This window comes from Lampetra fluviatilis, chromosome 3 (genome assembly GCF_964198595.1).
Source record: "Lampetra fluviatilis chromosome 3, kcLamFluv1.1, whole genome shotgun sequence".
Taxonomy (NCBI): domain Eukaryota; kingdom Metazoa; phylum Chordata; class Hyperoartia; order Petromyzontiformes; family Petromyzontidae; genus Lampetra; species Lampetra fluviatilis.
In genome coordinates, this window is record NC_136277.1 from 18,321,196 (window position 1) to 18,340,811 (window position 19,616).

A 19,616-nucleotide genomic window follows, 5' to 3' on the forward strand; every position below is an offset into this window, starting at 1 on the left:
ACGTGTAGATGGGCCACTTTTGCATAACCTGTGTATTATGCACGCTACACACCTGACATATAACATATTTTTCAATATCTCTTCGTACTGACATTTAATAATAAATGTTGAGCCGATTCAACATCATGAGGGCGTGTGTCGGTAAATGTATAAAAAACACATGATACAGTGAGTTGTTTTGCCTTCGAGACATTAAAGGAATTCACAATTTAAATTAATTATAAATCCAAATTATAGCAAGATTTGGTTTAATGTCGTGGATTTTATCATTCAAGGATTCACTCACCCAGCCTACAAATATGCAGACTAAATATATTATTTTAAATACATTTTAAAAAAAACGTTGTATATATAAAAAAACACGGTAATTTGACGAATGTATATAGATTTAAATTCAGGATGGAAATGTCTGCATATGTTGAGTGTAATGACTCTTGGTGTGCACCCCCACAAAAAGCCAAAGAATGGCACGCTCCACTCTAGAGAAATCGGCGCTCAGGGCGAGGCCACTTGCGTTGACAGTGACATTCGACCAGGACGGAGGGAGGTGAGACAGAGGCATTCCGCCCCATTCGCACCCATCCACCCGCATTCAACAAACAGCAGCAACCTCTCACATCTGTACCGTGTGGCAGGGTCAACAGACGCCACCATCGGTCCATTCGATTCAGGTAAGGATTTTGTTGTCATTTTGTTACGTATGATTGCCAAAGTGCGTGTTTTTTTCTGATCATGAATGCCGTGGCGATTTCACAAAAAAATTATCTCATACTACTGATACAATATCATTGAATGAGCCCGCTGTTATTAAATGGGCTGCATTCCAATTAATTGATCACGAAGCCATTTAGTAGCGCGTGTGCTGATTTTATTGAATTAAGCATACCGATCTATGTACCTCGTATCATCGAGATGCTAACGAGATGTGCAATTAGAATACTGTACCGTGTTTGGTTTGGGAGAAAAAAAATGTGCCGTAATTTACAAGGGCTATGAATAGGCAACACAATGACTAACACTGCATGGGTCTGTATCTTTAATGGCACACTGTGGTCAATAATTGCAGGATACTGTACAACGTATAATATTACTGCATAGTGTTGTCTATGTGTTACCGACACGTGCCATTTAGCTGTGATGTAACCAGAGTCTTGTATTTGGTGGAACTGGTGTAGTTTTAAGGAATGGATAAAAACAACAACCCTCCCCATCATAACGGCAAACACGCTCCAGTGCAAATTCAGATTATTGGTGGTGGGGAAAGGTGGCAGCAGTGAGAATTGGCAGAAACCTTTTTGCAGTGGAGGTGGTTTGCCTGCTTTGCTACCTCTGGGCCATTCTGCCATCCCCACTGATGACGATGCAAAGCCTTATTTACGCAAGACAGATGGGCAGTCTTATTTTCACGTATTATTCCAATAGACAGATGGGTTTATCCACATCTGTCAGCTAAGACTTGAGCATGAAAATCATGGCGATAGGGCTATGGATTATTACAAAAAAATGAAAATGCGCATTTGGCTTGACCTATTTAAGGATTTTTTGGGAATTTCAATTGAAATATCACGTTGGCTATGTCTCTGTGGGAAAGACTCACAGGAAATGACGTTGCAAATTTGCATATGCAAAATAACATTACAACCTTACACGTTGTTAAATATGTACAGCCCTCTGTCAATCCACTGCTGGATGAAGGCCTCCCCCATGCCGTGTTGGTTATGGGTTTTGTTTGGCGGTAGTTCATCTCGCTGGTCAGTGTGGTTTGGTGAGGTGAGAGCCCAGGACCGGTTCAGATATCACTCGTCGCTAATGTCAGCCAAGGGCAGGAATTGAATTGAGGTCGCCGGGTTCATCGCACAGTGTGCGAACCCCTGCACCACTGCTTGATGCAACAAAAATGTTAATTAAAAACAGCACTCTACTGTATATAATGTCTACAGTTAGGGATTTCGAGAGTATATATTTTTTTACGAATTGTATGCTAGCATCATACATTAGGGGGAGTGCAATTGAAAGAGAGGATGAAAACAATCTGACGTGTGATATATATATTTTAAATAATTATTTGGTTTTTCCCCCAAAGCCACCTCCCTCGGCCCGCTCCTCTATTGCAATGGCATGCCAGCTGTAATTATTTCGGTGCTTTACTGGGGACGTTGCTGAAATGGCACGAAGCATTCCGCTCAACAACCTTGTGGCATCTCGCTGGCAGTAAGCTCACAAACGGTGACCTCGCTTATTCATCGCACACTGCTCCAGCTGGTCTTACACCACTGCGCATTTAACCATTTCGTTTGACATTTCGTTTGCCGCTACTTAATTGCACTCAATTCTGAAGTCACTTTTACAACCGTCGTCTGATCTTGTTCATCCAAACCACGAATACGATTTCACTCGTCAACGAATGGAAAATGTAGTCTCTTAGCTGCATCTCAAAAATGTAGAAACGCTATTTTTGTATTGCCTGCCATGTGCAAATAATTACACCTGAAGTTGCCATCACAGCGCGTCTTCTTAAGTGGTTACTATTAATTCGAGATTTGAAGCTTTCGTGACTGCAAGGATTCATACTCTTTGTTTTTTTCGGTAAAGTCACAAGACAGTGTTGACTGTGCCTTATATTATGGTACCTGTAGTGGAAATCTACAGGATTTAATCGAGGATTGGGCAAAATATCTGATTGGGTGGTGCTGTGGTAGAGAGTGTGGCTTGAAATCAGAAGACTGTGATACAAATCTTGTTTTGGGGTTGACTCAGCCTTTCTCACCAGTGGTTGTCCTATGGAGAGTTTTATCCTCACCATAGGAACGTGGAATTTCCACCACTGGTTAAGGGATGTAAACAAGATGAGCAGCAACCTATGGTCAATTGAACGTGATGCCACTTTGACTGTTTGACTCTTTTTTTGGTCACAAGATAAAACAATATTAAATATCACTTAATATTGATATGACAGATGATTAAATATAGTTTATTTTGACGTTTCTTCAATATGGCACTGCCTGTACGCACAAGACTCTTCAAGGCCTGCGGAATTATACAGCGTTAGGGGCCCCTATATCAGACAGGTATTTGGTGAGAGGTGGGAAAAAATGGGTTTCCTTCACTATCATGGTGAAGTATAGCCCAACAACTGCCATAAATGACATACCTGAACCGTTGCTCCTTGTTCTCCAGCCGCTCTGGTAAAGAGAAAACCGTTCAGGAAATGGAGCAATGACATCAGTATATGTGCAGGAGTGAGATGTATTGTAGCATCTCTGGACTGTGCGTTGTGGTTATGACATGGGGGGTAGATAGCTAGACAATGGCTCATGATTATGACATTTGTGAGTAACTGCACTTAAAATAGTTCCATACAGACAGAAGCTCTTCCAAATAAACCTCACATGAAATATTAGTTTGCAATTATTTCCTCATGTATATTCTTCCAAAACTGCGAGGCCTAATTGGTGCTATCACAGCCCATTCGATAGTTCAGAAATTTAATTGCAAAGACAGTAAAAAAAAAAATCTTGAATCAAATGACCATGGGATGGTTGTTATCGATGTTAAATAATTATCATAACATATGGCACTTTGTCAGTCCTCAGATACTCAGCTAGATGAAGGCTCCCTCCAAGTGAATCATGGTGGTTGTTTGACCATACTTCACCAAGCTGGTTAATGCAGTTTGATGATGTGTCGGGATCCAACACTGGTTTCGCTATTACTCACAAGTGATGTAGATCATGGATAGCTGGGAATTCAACTCGAGCCACCTGCCTTATGTATCACATTGTGCAAACCACTGCACCACTCTCCCACTCCACTGAAATTCCACATTCCTATGGGAAGCACTGTTGATATTTCACAAAAGGAGTACTAGAATAATGTAGGGCTGAGTGAACCTTCCAGCATTCCATTTGTGAGTTAAACTCTCTCACAGAGCTTCTGGTCTGAAAATAAATGCAATATACCATTACAACCAGCTTCATGGGGTGATTTGCCAGAATTCTTAAGAAGTCTTCTTGCTTTCCAGACATAAATACCAGCAACACGTCGTACTCGAATTGTAAATGTTGTGGGTTTACCCTCCAACACATCGGTGTGCTGAAGTAGTAAATTATTGGCACGTTTCGTTTACGTGACAACCCTTATTAATTGACTGTGTCGGATGGTTGTGGGTTAACGACACATTTATATTTATGTAATATGACCCAATATTGTTGATAATTATTATGACATTATTGACATGTTTGCACCATCTTTATGTCTCATACAAAACGTGTATTTTGCAAATCTGGCCTTAACTGTAAAGTACAGTACAGTACTACTGTACTACAGTACCGTAATTCCGGTCATTGGTGTAGATGGATAATATGGTGATGAGTGCCTGGAGTCAAATAGCGCGACACTCAGTCACCCGGGATAAATATTCAATACGTGCAAAAATCCCAAAACCTACAACTATGGTCAATTAAAAAGTGCACCTGTCTTTTCTTCTTCTAAAAATATGAATCGCAATGGCCTCTTGATGCTTAAATCATAAAAAATATATATATCCATAGTGTTTTTTAATGTACTTCCAAACAACTCTGATTTAAAGGTAACAGTAGTAGTATTTTCATTATCTCACTTGGGTTGTCTTGCCAAATACAATGGCTTGATGCTATGGCTTGCACTGGCCATTTTCATATAAATTTGTCACAAGGCATAGAGCTCACAGATACTTATGAACATGTAAATCCCGTACTCATATTGGAGACGGTAACCCATTAGTACAGAATATGTTAATTGCTACAATCTTCTTTCGCTTTCAATAGAGCATTTACTGAAATTGGGCCTGAGATCTACTGGGTGAGTAATTCCTGGATCGACATAAGGGTACTGTAATATACAATTTTAAAAGGATGTAGAACACAAATAGATTGCTTATTTTGTATACGTTTTAGTTTTGGGTAGGAAAATAGCCCAATGTGCAAATGTTGCAAAGACAAATTACCAGTTGAAACGTTGTAATCTACAAACGTATCAGCTGCATAATTACTAGCCAGCATTCTTTTAATCTCAGCAAAATTGTGAAAAACAATGCTGCTAAGGCCCATGTAAGCCCATTTCAATCAGCCGTCAATTCCCAGGTGACCTCATTCCAACCGATCACAGGATAATTTATCTCCACGTGACTTCAATCTGGCCAATCATACGCCAGATTATTCGTGAACATTCTATAGATTCCCTTTAAAATATAAATAGGGGAAAAAAACGAACGCAAAGCAAGGTTTTAGTGTTTTCACAGCTGCAGCGTTAGCGCTGTACATTCGAGGCACGCGTATCGTTAAAGGCCAAACATCAGACGTTGACTTGTCATGGAAATTTGCAAGCTTCGGGGCACCGTCGAATCGTTTGACATTCACCAAGGATTCAAGGTGCAGCGCACACAACACACAGTGGCGCATTAGGAACCCGTTGCAGAATCTTGGCCACGCTCTCACCCCGCTGCTTGCGAGGCTGAAATGAAAGCATGAGTGGCACGATTTTTTTAAATTTGGAAACAAACCCCTACCCCCCCTACAACTTGTTTCTCCTTTTGACATTTAGAAAACATTTTTTGAAACGTCTTGATAGTTTTCTACAGGAAAATTAAATTGAAGTGAAATTCCTTTCGGATTCTTAAATCTGTATTGGACATACAGTACAGTATTGTATTTCTGCGATAGTATTGTATTCCAGAAATAGCTTTCGATAATAATTTATTTATGAGTGAACAATTTCTCAATACTCTACACATGGTTTATAATGTAATAAGGGATGCTGTTAAATTGACATTTGTCTCATCCTGAAAGCACTAGCATGACCTTGTTTGTTAGAGGTCATTGGTATAAATCACTTCCTGGCCATTGCAACGGAAATTATAAATGAGAACAAGCTGTCATGGTGTCGAGAGGTTCCTTGGGAACTCAGGCATGCGAAATCTCATAATATGGAGCCGTTTAATAAGGTTTGTGTAATAATGCACTAAAATGTTCCAATTGGATTACCATGTTTATCTTAACGTCAGACTGCAATCATTCATTACCCTACACATTTGTATCTCATTAATAGTGTCATTCAATTCCAATGACAGTAATACAATGACAATAATATCAGTAAAAGATCAGTACAGTACTGTAACATTTTTGTCGTACTGTCGTAAAAGGTCTGATGATGATAATACAAATAAATACACAGGTATATTTGACCTTATCTAAAAGCAAATTAAACATGTTTCATTAAATATGTTGTACTATTTTGTTTCATGCCCCTTATGCCTTTGCAATTTTCTGCTCACAGCTTAACAGCGTATCGCGAATAAATGCACTGCACAATATGGTGCTGAATGTGAGATGCTTATATAAGTGTGGGGACATTTGATGTGAGGCCTTTTAAAGAACTTTACTGCAGTATTGAGATGCAGTGCAATTTTCTCTGAGCCCTTTCTGTAAGTTTTGGAAGGACATTTCTCCGTCTGGTGACATGGCGGCAATAACACGATTCATATGAAAATGGGGATTTGAGAAAATAAGTAGAGACGAGGGGTAAATGGCGCCCAGACGCGAATATGATAATGGATTGAAATCAGGAACAATCATAAGACCAGCTCCTTTGCACATGATTTGACTGCAATGAGGATAATGCCTACAAAACATAAATATATGGAAGCATTTAGATAAAAATTTATTCAGATAAAATCTTGAAATATTTGTGTAAAAACTAGAAATGTTTAAATTGTTTACAATAATTTTAGAAAATAGGCGAAGTATGGCCAAAAAAATGCCCATGACCTATTCAGCATGGGGTTACCATCATTCAGTACTGCATTGACAAAGGGCTTACATTATTTTTTATTCTTACATAATGATAAAAAAATTATTACCGCCAGTTTTATTTTAGAGTATAAGTAATTTAATTCAACATGTTCACATACTGTGGATATTTCTTTTGGAAACAAGTAACTTTAAATGGACTAGAATCCATCAAGTTGGTTGACGTTCACCTGAAGGACGATTTTATCAACTCATTTATATTGTTTGTATCACCTTGTGCTGATCATTAATGTTTTAGGCAGAGGTTGCTTAACATGATTCAAACCGAAAAAAATCAAGTTCATAATGTAACAGGCACAAGTGCATTGGTAATGTACTTCTTTCAGAAGTATCTTGCTTGGTTCAATCACCATTCATGGCCCAATACAAAACGTTTCTGTTTTCCTGTATACAGTAGTATCCTTGCATTGGTATTACCATGATGTCACCATAATCTTACTCAACTTGTAAAATCACATTCATTATAGTGATATTTTTTGACAACCAACATTTCATAAATATTACGTAAACATTTCAAAACTAAAATTGTCTTCTTACAGCAAGGCCGTAATTATAATATTCAAATAGGCTCAAAATGTCCCCCCCAATATATTGCTATAAAATAGATTTCTGTTTATATGATTGCGGTTATGGTTGTACTTTATTAATCCCTAATCTCTGCCTTTACATACAATGAAACAAGAAAAGGTAAAATAGAAAAAACAGAGCAATATAATACAATACAATATTAGACATTATTGTAAAAATATAATGAAAAGTCCATCCTATGTGTTAGTGAATTTGTAAATATTTTAGGCAGGAAATTCGTTTGCAAATTTAGATTTTTTTCTGAGGGGGGACCCCCACATCCCCTGGAAGATTTGGTCCCCCCCAATGTTGACTCCATGGCTACGGCCTTGTCTTACAGGCATCTCTCAGCCTTACACATTCAACTTTCTGACCCCCTACACCTGCTAGACATTTGTTAAAAAAGGAGCCTTATATTTCATCGAATTCCTCCAGTATAAATCTATATTCTGACATTACATTGGATGCACAAATTATGCCTGTTTCACTGCTGCACATGTTAATTTGCAAACACCTTGTTTTTTGAAGATACAATGGACATTGGATGATCACGTATAATGATGGTACACGCTTTCTTGCAAAAGGTTATTGAACTTTGTCTTGGTGCTTCAGTGCTGCTGCTGTAACAATGCTCAGTGGAACCTCTATTGTCTCCTCCAGGTTTATTCTTTCAATGCTGTTTTGCCAGACTTGCTGGATTTGGCCATTTGTGAGATTACTCCCCAGATACTTGTGCTTGGTGCCCTTCTGTCTGTAATTAGTTATTTTGTTGTTGCTGGGGTACTTGTACAATGCTGCTCTCCCCAGGCACTCTCAATAGGTAACTTTTTATAGTTTGTCCTGTCCATATTGGGCATTCTCACTGAGTTGCTGATTACTGTGAATGAAATATTGATGATGTGCTGTCATTGTGGATGGCGGTTAATAAAACATAGATGAGATTGTTTTCCGCCATGAGACATAAAGATGCCTTTAGTCCATCAGCCTATGGGTATTGTGAACCATAGTTTTTCAACACCATTGCTTCCTTGCAAAAACATGACCCGCTTAAAACAAATGTCCCCTTGGAAAACACTGCTTGAGAATGTTGAATGTTGGCTAGTGGTTAAATGTTTTATTTTTAGATTGGCAAAACCAATCCTCGTCTGTATATTTATGATGTTATATTGGTAGATGAGGTTTTCATTTGTAGTAAGAATTGCCCTTTGGGTAACTCAAGATGTATTTTATTTTATGATGATTTAATCCTCATTCCTGTTTGATGTACGTTAGTGACAAACGCCAAATGGTCTCTGAATCTGCCCAACCAGCTACAGGAATTGCTTATTGCCTTTAGCCCATTGTCATCCTGATTAGCTTTCTCTTTACCACTTAATAATGTTGCTGTACTGCCACCTCTTGGGCACCTGGTGGGCAGATTCTCAATAGCTGGCTTAGCATTTGCTGTTATTTACAGAATCTTTTCGGGTTGGATGTCTGTACATGTTAAAACTAATTTTTCTAGATTGTTAACTCATTTCTTGAGTTTAACACGTAGGCTTTCGCGACCAATATCATCCATAATAGAGGTTTTTGGGTTAGATCGCGTAAATATATAAATGTGTCGGTAAAATCCGCCACCACCCGACACAGCCAACTAGTAAGGGTTGTCACATAAGCAGAACGTGCCAATTCGTCACTAGTACAGCACACCGGTGTGTTGGAGAGCCAAGCCACAACATTTACAATCTGAGTACGACGTTACGTCAGTAATTACAACTAGCTTCATCAGGCGACAGCCAGATTTAGTTTGCTGTGTCGGATGGTGGCGGGTTTTAACGACACATATTAACGCGATCTAACCCAAAACCTCTATTATGGATCATTTTTGGAGATCTGATTTTTGTGTTTAGTTTGTTGTCCTTCCACCGCACCTCCGATTAGCACGGTTGGCTACGTACGGTGTGAAACAAGTTCAACATACATATATTGGTTGCTAAACGATGCCTAAATTGGCAATATGCTTGTTCTTGTTGACAAATGCTATACTTTCCATGTGATAATAATGGAGATGCCACCACTATCCATGTCTTAAGTTCTGTATTGCTTTTTGTTACCTGCTAGGCTATGTATGTAAGAATTGTGTTATTTTGCCTGGGAAAAGTGGTCCCTCTCACCTTGGAATTAGATTTCAGACTCAGACGACATGTAATCCCATATTTGTTTGAAAGCTCACTATCTCAGTGCCATGTTTTGTTCATAAGAATATGCAATCCAAATTAAAGGTACAATCTGTAAATGCATTTCTAAGCCATGCATCATTGCCTGCCTGCCATGAGTTGTAATCTATATATATAAAATCGCAAATCTGTCTGTCTGTCTGTGTGTGTGTCTGTGTGTCGCCGGACCATACGCAGTTTCATTGGACGAAATGGTTGCCCCTGGCAACGGGTAGCGACGCATTCGCTGCGGGGTGGACGCCATTTTTAATTCCCGTAAAAAATATGCGCACGCATTAATACGCGACTCTGAGGTAAATTCATCAAAGTTTTACGTCCTCTTCACTCCCCCCCCCCACCCCAATGTGTGCAATTACTATTATAGGGTCGGTAGATAATAAAATTATAGCGATTACACAGTATTATTGTAGCGCGGGGGGGGGGGGGGTAACGGCCCCAGTACCCAGCCTCAGCCGAGTGGGCAATCTAGGCGAGGTCGGAGGATCTGCACGGTACTAGGCCTCGACACCCCACCCGTGTCAAGCGACGACTTTGTGGTATAAACTCGATATACCCAGCGTTGCCCAGGGGGAAAATACATTTAAAATCTTCTGAAAACTTTCAAACATTACATACCAATGAAAAAACAACTGTGTAATTACTTTTAAACCCGACGCGCCAAGAATCGATTCTTTAAATGTTGACTGTACAAATAGTCATTAAGCTGGGTGAGCGTACTGGCAGTCTATAATGTAGACTGTAGCCTGGTTATTAAGCTGGGTGGGTGTACTGGCAGTCTATAATGTAGACTGTAGCCTGGTTATTAAGTAAAGTGAGTCAATTTGTAACACGTAGGCTTTCGCGACCATTATTCATAAACAACGTTATTGGGTTTAGATCGCCTTATTTATTAATGTGTTGTAACCCTCCACCACCCGACACGGCCAATCAGTAAAAAAGTGTCACGTTGATAAAAGACTAATAGTTCACTGCTTTAGCCCACCGGTGTGTTGAAGCGTGAAACCACAACAATTACCATTTCAGAGTACGACGTTTCGCTGATGCTGGATGCAATTACCAGCGAAACGTCGTACTCAAAAATTGTCTGTCCGTCTGTGTACGCTCGCTTGCGAGGGATTTGCCGGGAGGCACGTCCCGTGCCCCGCGATGGGAATAGGCATGTCAGTTTTTTTTTATCCGTCACCTTTAAAGTGGTTTAATGATCGATTTAGTGTTATTCAAGTTTATTTATTTATTTCTTCTGCGTATATATGTAAGGTTAATAAGAAATATATTTTTCACCCGGGCAACGCCGGGTACTTCTGCTAGTCTATATATATAAAATCGCAAATCTGTCTGTCTGTCTGTGTGTGTGTCTGTCTGTCTGTTTGTCGCCGGACCATACGCAGTTTCATTGGACGAAATGTGAGGGATTTGCGAGACACGATTGGTCCGTTTGGTTTTCCACGGCGGTTGCCCCTGGCAACGGGTAGCGACGCATTCGCTGCGGGGTGGACGCCATTTTTAATTCCCGTTAAAAATATGCGCACGCATTAACACGCGACTCTGAGGTAAATTCATCAAAGTTTCACGTCCTCTTCACTCCCCCCCCCACCCCAATGTGTGCAATTACTATTATAGGGTAGGTAGATAATACAATTATAGCGATTAGACAGTATTATTGTAGCGCGGGGGGGGGGGGGGGGTAACGGCCCCAGTACCCAGCCTCAGCCGAGTGGGCAATTTAGGCGAGGCCGGAGGCTCTGCACGGTACAAGGCCTCGACACCCCACCACACTATAGGCCGTACATATTACTGCACAGCGGCCGAGGAGATCGTGGCTGGGGGGGGGCAGGGGTAGCAGCCCATCTGTGTATATATGTAAGGTTATTAAGAAATATATTTTTCACCCGGGCAACGCCGGGTACTTCTGCTAGTAATACTTTATAGAGATTGCTGGGTGAAAAGGCGTCTCTGCACCATGTTGGTCATAATAATTGTATGACCATACTTCATAGTGCTGGTAAGTGTAGGTTGATGAAATGGCCCAGAATCTTTCAGAAATCACTTGCCAATGTTGTCAGCAGTGGCCACAGATGGAGCTGAAAGACTACAGAAGTTGTAAGCTCCATTCATGAGGAAAAATCATTTTCATGGATGCCAAAAATCGTACTCTCCAGTAAGGTAACTGAGGTAGTATTGCTTAAAGTGCATTACATTGCGTGTTATTAAATTCATATTCTATTTCTGTAGTACATTGCGTTACGTGTATTTCATTACATAGATTGAGCAGTGTATGAGTGGACATTGGGGAAATCCTATTGTGTTGACAAGGTTTAAATATCTGCATTCGCGGCTCTGTACAGCCACACATCGAGGCTTCACTGCGTCCTCGACACTAATCCACAGCCATTGCGAGAATCCCAAGAGATGTCCATGCACCTGCAGTCCATGCACCTCCTTTCGTGATGTGCCAAGCTCTATCACCGCGGCTCTACCATGGTAATGGGGTTCGCACGCAGTACTACATAATATTTTTTATCAGCGTATGAAAAGTGACTTGAAATGTGTAATTGCTGGCATAAGCCAGGATTTAATAATTGAAATGGCAATTTTATTTTTAAAAAATACATGGATTCTAATTGGAATGATATTGCTATGACGATGACGAGCTGCATCTTAGTTTGTCATGCTGGGGCTGATCCATGCCTATGCTTGACATAAAAAAAACACTGATTATTCTTAATAGAGTATTGTTATAAAATGTTGGGGTCTTCAAGCTCATGGCTTTTGTGACATTGTGCCGGTCTGCGGGCTTAGCCTCAATGGCATTTAGCTTGTAAGCGTGCCAGCATACGTGTGATAAAGGAGAGTGTCATTCTGCACCTACGATTAGTACGGTTGGCTACGTACAGTGCAAATTAAGTTTAACATACATTGTGATTGGAACTTCACCATCATTTGCAGTGCAAAGTAACACTGTACAGCAGTGGCAGTGCTACTTTTCACAAGCAGATGTGTTAAATAAGGTGTAGCATTTCACCCCCTGGCGATTGGATAAATTGTCCCAATTCTGGGCTGGCATTCGATTCAAGAATAGATTGTGTTATTTTTACCATCACATGTATTGTTTCTCATATTTTATGTCTCATTTGTATAGTTTTTGGTTAACTGGATTAGGCTAAATGTAACAACGCTGTTAATATTGCAGGTCTCGTTAAAACCAAAATCCAGGCTTCCATAACTCTGAATGGTGCCGTGAAGTCTGTAAATGTGTTTGGGTGAGACGTTTGAAGTCTTGATAGCATTATCCAGCAAAACAGGTTCAGAATCAGAAGTCTTAAGATGACTGCAAATAGCCTACAGGGTAACGGTTTGCCTCAACCGCGGTGACTTGATGTGGCCATTATTGTAGCATAAAAACAAAGCTCCATGTTTTTGTTATTCTTGTGCCTCCTGTCTTTCTCTATGGAGCTGAGATGTGGTTACTCAGAGAGATCCTCCATGAGATGCAATGAGTCGGCCTCGCTCTGAGTGTTCACACCTGTGCGCGCAAGTGTGTGTGTGGAAGTGAGTGTGTGTGGAAGTGAGTGTGCGTGGAAGTGAGTGTGCGTGGAAGTGAGTGTGTGGAAGTGAGTGTGCGGGGAAGTGAGTGTGGGTGGAAGTGTGTGTGCGTGGAAGTGTGTGTGCGTGGAAGTGAGTGTGCGTGGAAGTGATTGTGTGGAAGTGAGTGTGTGGGGAGCGGTTCGTTGCGCTGTGCTACGAACCCGGCATGCCGAGTTCGATTCCCGCTTACGGCCATAAACAGTGAACCGGTCATGGGCTTCCTCCCCTAGGTCGACTCAGCCTAAAATGAGTACCTGGTGCGGTGTGTAGTAAACATCGCCACTGGGGAGACAAAGGCGGCCGGGCGTGGTGTTGGCCACCCACCCCCCTCGTGTGCCACAGTGCCGGTAGCCTTCACAGGTGCTCGCCAACAGCACTTGCCCCAACAGTCTGTTACAGGCTGTACGGGGGATATTTGTCTTTGCGTGCCCAGTGTGTGTCAGTGTGTCTCTGTGTGTAATTGTGGTGACTCATTTCACCCCTTCCGACAAGCAAGTCAGCAATCAGGACAAGGGAAAATAAAGCAGATTTTTTGGTTGTTCTATTCATGTTACTTAATTTTATGTTTTATTTACTAAACTGTGTTTATTACTGCAATGGTATTTGGGCCCAGGAATGCAATGCCAGGGATGCAGTCTATTTGTTTGCACAATAACACATCTTCCCACAATACATTGGGTCAACAACATTTTCGAATTTAACTTTGAATAAAAATTAGTTTATTTATGAATACTTTTCATAATGTTTATTATATAAGTGTTTATCTAGTACAGTACTCAGCTATGATTAGGTCACTATTCATATGCCTCTAACTCATATTAACTGTATCGCTATGGCCACTGTTTATCTGGTGTAAAGAACGGTTATTGTCTTAATTGTTGCCGAATATATATTTTTGTTTGAATGTGGTGTTTTTAACGAATGTGTTGAGTATTTATGTTGTTAATTATGCTTGCGTACAACAGTCAATGCAGTACAGTATCCCTAAATAATGTGTTATTTCTATTACCAGGTATCTTTTTGCAGAATATGAGGGTAGCAATAGGATGAATAACAGGTTACCGCAGGAAACTAAGATGAGGTTTGTAACTGTATGTTTGCACCTCCGATTAGCATGGTTCGCTACGCACTGTGCAAAAGAAGTTCAACATAAACACATGTGTAGTGACACAGCGCTGACTGCTGTATAGCAGCTGCAACTGCAGGTGGACACTTAGCACACACGCCTTTGAGCATACACGCGGATGTGCCGGCAGGGCGGAGGAACTGGGGCAAGGGTCACGGTAGACCTCGTTGGGAGGCCCCTGGAACCCTCTGGTGGGTTCGAAAAGGGAGGCGTGGCTAGGGCGGAGCCAAACCACGCTGAGGGGAATATAAGCAGCGGAGAGCAAGAGCTTCGGGCTGCCGGTTCTGGGAGTGGACTTGTCTCGTCGTCGCCATCGTCGTCGCCACCTTCGTCGCTCCCACCTTCGCCCGATCATTGCCCCGCCAGACAGTAATTGGCTGTCTCGGTCGACGCCGTCGGTGCAACGTGGACAGGGTCGTGTCTGGGCCGGGTCGTATGACAGCGTGGTCGTGAGAGAGGGGGCAGGAGTTAGTGGCGTCAACGTAATAACGAGGACGGTGCTTCCTGCGATGACCTCATCTCCAACTGAGTGTGTGCGCCGCACGCCACCCGCACACACATGTCTCGACCGGAGAGAGAGAGGGAGAAGAGACCTATGACACTACACATACACTAGGAATAGTTTTTACCCTTTCTGGCAATAAAACAGGTGTTAAGATGTTCAAACACCAAATAGATACCTTTTGCAAGGCATCAAGTCTGCATTAACCACACGTACTTGTGGCAAAACATGCAAACAAACATGCTTTTATAATATATGCATTGTCTTTAAAAATGATTGGCCTACACCAGAGACAGCCATCTTTATGGCCTTGTCTGACCAGTGATAGACCAGAGATTGCCAAGAGCCTAACAATACAAGGACAATGCATGTATCAGAGAATATATGGCTCGGATTGAGCAGTTATATGTATAGATATGGACGTGTGGCTCAATTGCTATTCGTTGACCCTGTCCACCAGGTTTACAGTGCTAGAGAACCTCATCGGTGGTGGAGGAGGCCAAGGGATCGCCCACAGCAGGCCTCTTAGCTGTATCAGATTGACAATTATTGTTGAGACATGGAGGGATAGGATGGGCTTGCGAGGTGAGAACCTAAGGGCAGTGGTCCCCAATCTTCCTGGACCTGGGACTTAACGTCAACCTTCAAAGAATGATCGCGGACCACAATGCAGTAAAACGTGACCACTTCCCATGCACGTCCTCGCGGACCAAGGTTCGCAAGCCACAGCTGGGGAATCGCTGCCCTAGGGAATGGTGCTGGATGGTGGATGCTGCTACGCACTACCCAGGCATATAGGTTCTCACGCTTGACTTGGCCAATTTGAACAAATAATTTGAATCAACTCTCACACAAAGTACGGCGAGTATCATCGGCCATTGTTAATATTAATCAAATTGATGCACGGTTACACTCATCGTGTCAAATTACTTAAACATTTAGCATGTGCATGCTGCACGAAGGTGTTTTGTTTTTTAATTAACAAGTCTATTTATAACCATAACCTGACAGCTAACCACCAATTTATTTGTACACGTGTTGATAATTAATTCGATGAACATTCATGACTCATATTCTTTGGGTCTTTCGGTAAAGTCACGTAGATAGGTTCAAAGAAAATAACAAAAACTATGACGTTTCGATCGCAACACAAGCTGTCGTCATCAGGCAAAGGAGTTCGCCTCTGAAAGCAAAATGTTACTGGTAGGAACCACCTGGTTCCACCAGCCCACAGGGGATTATTGTGTCCGTCCGTCGTGCATCCAAAAATGGCAGGGGTGGGGCTGGGTGGAGAGGGGAGGGTGGGGCTGGGTGGGGGGTGGGAGGGGTGGGGCTGGGTGGGGAGGGGCTGGTCACCCCGTGGTGCCCTTATAAAACTCAACGTTTAACCTACTCACGCCGGCTTGTGCCCGCCCTCACAGTCAGCCATATTTGCTGAATACACCACGCAACCGTTGACCCTGACCATTGACCGAGCAACCCAACCTTCCTACCAGCTCCCTCCGCAGGAATGTGTTTATAAAGGTTTGGGGATGAGCGTGGCCCAAGTGTATCAGCGGCAACCAGGGTCATGGGCAGTGCACCACTGTCAATGCAACAACAAGGACAATGCTGCATAAACTGACAATGCAGCAGCTGTGTCAATGTGATAGATTAGCATGTGAATGTAAGATCGCAGAGCTGCCGCCATGTTGGCGCGCGAGGTGGCTGTGTTAGTGTGAGAAATTTTTCAAACTGTTAATGTAAAATCAGAAAGCCGAAAATAACAACTACCATCGGAATGTAGGATAGAAACATCACCGCCAGTTATGACTTAAACTGGTTAATAACGTCCTTCCAATGATTGCTCAGTTTGTACCCATCTTCTCAGTTGAAATTGTGCCTGTGTTTATAAATATGGATGGCTTCATGAATGAATCTTTGTTGATAGCCAGTAGGTTTGCAGAGTACCTTCGTCTTGGAGAAATACATTTCGTGTGAGCCCACCGTATTAAAGCAATGATCAGCCACGGCCGAGGTATTAGTCTTACCGTGTTTCCGATCTGCCTTATGTTCACGAACACGGTCCGAGACATGTCGCTTAGTTTCCCCAATGTAACTACTGCCGCAGATACAGCTTAGTTTTTAGACGCCGGGATATTGCATGTCAGGGATCACATCCTTCACAGATGGGATCAGATCACGAATTTTATGTGCTGTGTTAAATCGAACCTGGATCTTGTGTTTGCTCATGATTTTGGAAATCTTTTTGATGACTCCTGCTATGTATGGCAAGGTGATGGTTTTGATTGGCCAAAAGCTGCTGCGAGGATGACCGCAGTTCACGTGATGTGTTATGCACCTTAATATATATAATATGTTTGTTGATAGCTCAACAAAGTTGCTTATGTGGAAATGTATAGCTAGCAAATACTCTTAGTGCATGTTTCTAAATGTAAAGGGGAAAACCGAAGGACCCGGAGAAAAATCCACGCGACCAAGGGGAGAACATGCAAACTCTATATTATACAGGCATCAAGGTCCGGATCGAACCCACGACTTCCTCCATACTAGGCGAGGTAGTTAACATCCACCACCGCAGCGCCCCAATGTGTGCTAATTCAGATCTTCATCATTGCGGGTTTGATGACATGGTCACACCTGGTAAGCATTCAGCAGTGGTCCTCCATATCGACTCAACACAATTTCCACCACTGGCTTCGGCCTGCAAACAGGATATAGTACTTCTTTCATAATTTGGGTGAATTCTGACTGAACGGCTGATTGAGAGTCCAGTTCGAGCTAAAACCTATCTACGTAACTTTACCAAAAATCCCCAAAGAATACTAAAGCCAAATAGTTACGTGTATTTTAAGCTGAAAGGGATAATTGAAAAATGGAGGAAAATGAAGAGTGACGAAAACATACAAACTATACAACAAAACAAAGAGGTGATCGATGGCTTCAGTGGCTCATAATGGCTGCATTAGGGCACTGAACCAGCTTTGATGAGGTCATGGGTTCGTATCTGGGTTTCGTTCACCTGTGAAAATTCAAGTTGATATATAGAATATATATTGCATTGAGGTTGGGTTCAGAACGGTCACCAAAGGCTTAACAATGCAACTTTCATCCCGTAAAGGGATGTTTTTCCTTAATTTGGCATAGTCAAGATACAAGGGCTTTGCGTGTAATTACTGTACTGGACATCAGACGGCTGTAAATTGCCAAACTGTTGTTGACAGAATACGAGCGAACACCACCAATTGTTGGGTGAGAGAAACGTACAGAAGTGACACATGTTAACATTGCTTTGTGGTGTCATCGCTTGGGGGTATTGCCTAATATGGTGTGATATTCTGCAGTCTGAAAGCTATGTATTCACCTCATTATGCGATATAAATAACAGCTTTCAACAAGAATATCCACGCGTGTTTTCCCTCCCTGATTTATTCGAGCATAGCACTTTGCTTTTTTTAACTGCTATATTATAATCCGTTTCCATACCAATCGTTGCACTTTACGAGGTCTTTAACAGTGGAGGGGTTGATAAGGGGTAACACTGGGTAGTGAATTAAATATAGACATGCCTATGTTGCAAAGGTTAGTTTTACATCGTTATTTGTCCGAACTTTTCGTCATTTCTGTAAAATATAACACTTTGCTTCGATGAGATATACGACTAAAATGACATGCCAATCATTGTTTTGTGCTGCATCATTACATGCGTACAATCTTGATTTGAAGCTTTCGTGACTGCAGGAATCTATACTCTCTGGTTCTTTCGGTAAAGTCACGTAGATAGAAAAAATTATAAAAGAACACGACGTTTCGGTCGCAACACAAGCGTCCGTCCTCACCTGATGACGGACAAGCATCCGAAAGAACCAGAGAGTATTTATGCGTACAGCACAGTACAAAGACAATCCCACTGTGCCTTGCACGCCCATTAAAAGGGATGTGCAATAATTGTAACTAAAACATTGATAAATACATTTTGGACACATGACTCGACTCTTGTTTTGGCCGAAAAGGACCCCTGTCACCCAGTTGTCACGAGACGTGGGGGAACAGTGGAGTCCCAAGAACATTATCAAAGGCCTAACGGAGGAACAGCGCCCGGTTGATCTCTATTGCCCTGACGACAGTGGAGACTGCTCTCAACTGTGTCCAAACAGCACAGGGTAAGCAGGTGTGGATTTTTACTTCAAACTGCAAATGCTGTCAGGTGCAAACCATCAGGCATATCACTGATGACTGCCCAGTACAGCATGCGTATTCTTGGGGAACAAGCGAACTCCACTCGGCTACCACCCGAGATGCCATAGAATGGCTCACAAAATACAATTGTAGACCGTTGCTTCTTTCAAACGACAAAACAACAGAATGGCAAATATGCGCAACAAAGCATGGGGAAATGTATTCTTTGGATTGTGCAGAAACAGAAAGAGGAACACGTGGATTAGAGATCATACTCAAGTTAAAAACATAATTTTGACTGCTAAGTAAGTCGGCTTGGGCAGTACACACCGCTCGGTGGGATAATGGCCGGCGAGCAAAAATAACTACCGAGTGGCATTTCGATTTAAAGCTGTTCGTGACTGCAGGGATTCATCTTCTTGGTTCTTTCGGTAAAGTCACGTAGAAGGGAAGTAATAAAATAAAAAAAATAAACATAATAAAATACAATTCTCACGACGTTTCGGCCACAACGCAAGCAGCCGTCCTCAGGTGAAGAACAGGTCTGTCGATAAGACAGAGTTGTGGCCGAAACGTCGTGAGAATTATTTTAT

General features: G+C 41.9%; 1 protein-coding gene across 1 annotated transcript in view; it reads left to right on the forward strand.

Annotated features, from left to right (window-relative positions):
* The first annotated feature begins 503 nt into the window (after positions 1-503).
* The window catches only part of LOC144953784 (synaptic vesicle glycoprotein 2C-like), an 88,613-nt gene continuing 69,500 nt past the window's right edge, over positions 504-19,616 (forward strand). The window contains exon 1 of the mRNA XM_078884429.1: positions 504-671. The gene's annotated coding sequence lies outside the window, so the exon portion shown is untranslated. The remainder of the gene's footprint in view (positions 672-19,616) is intronic.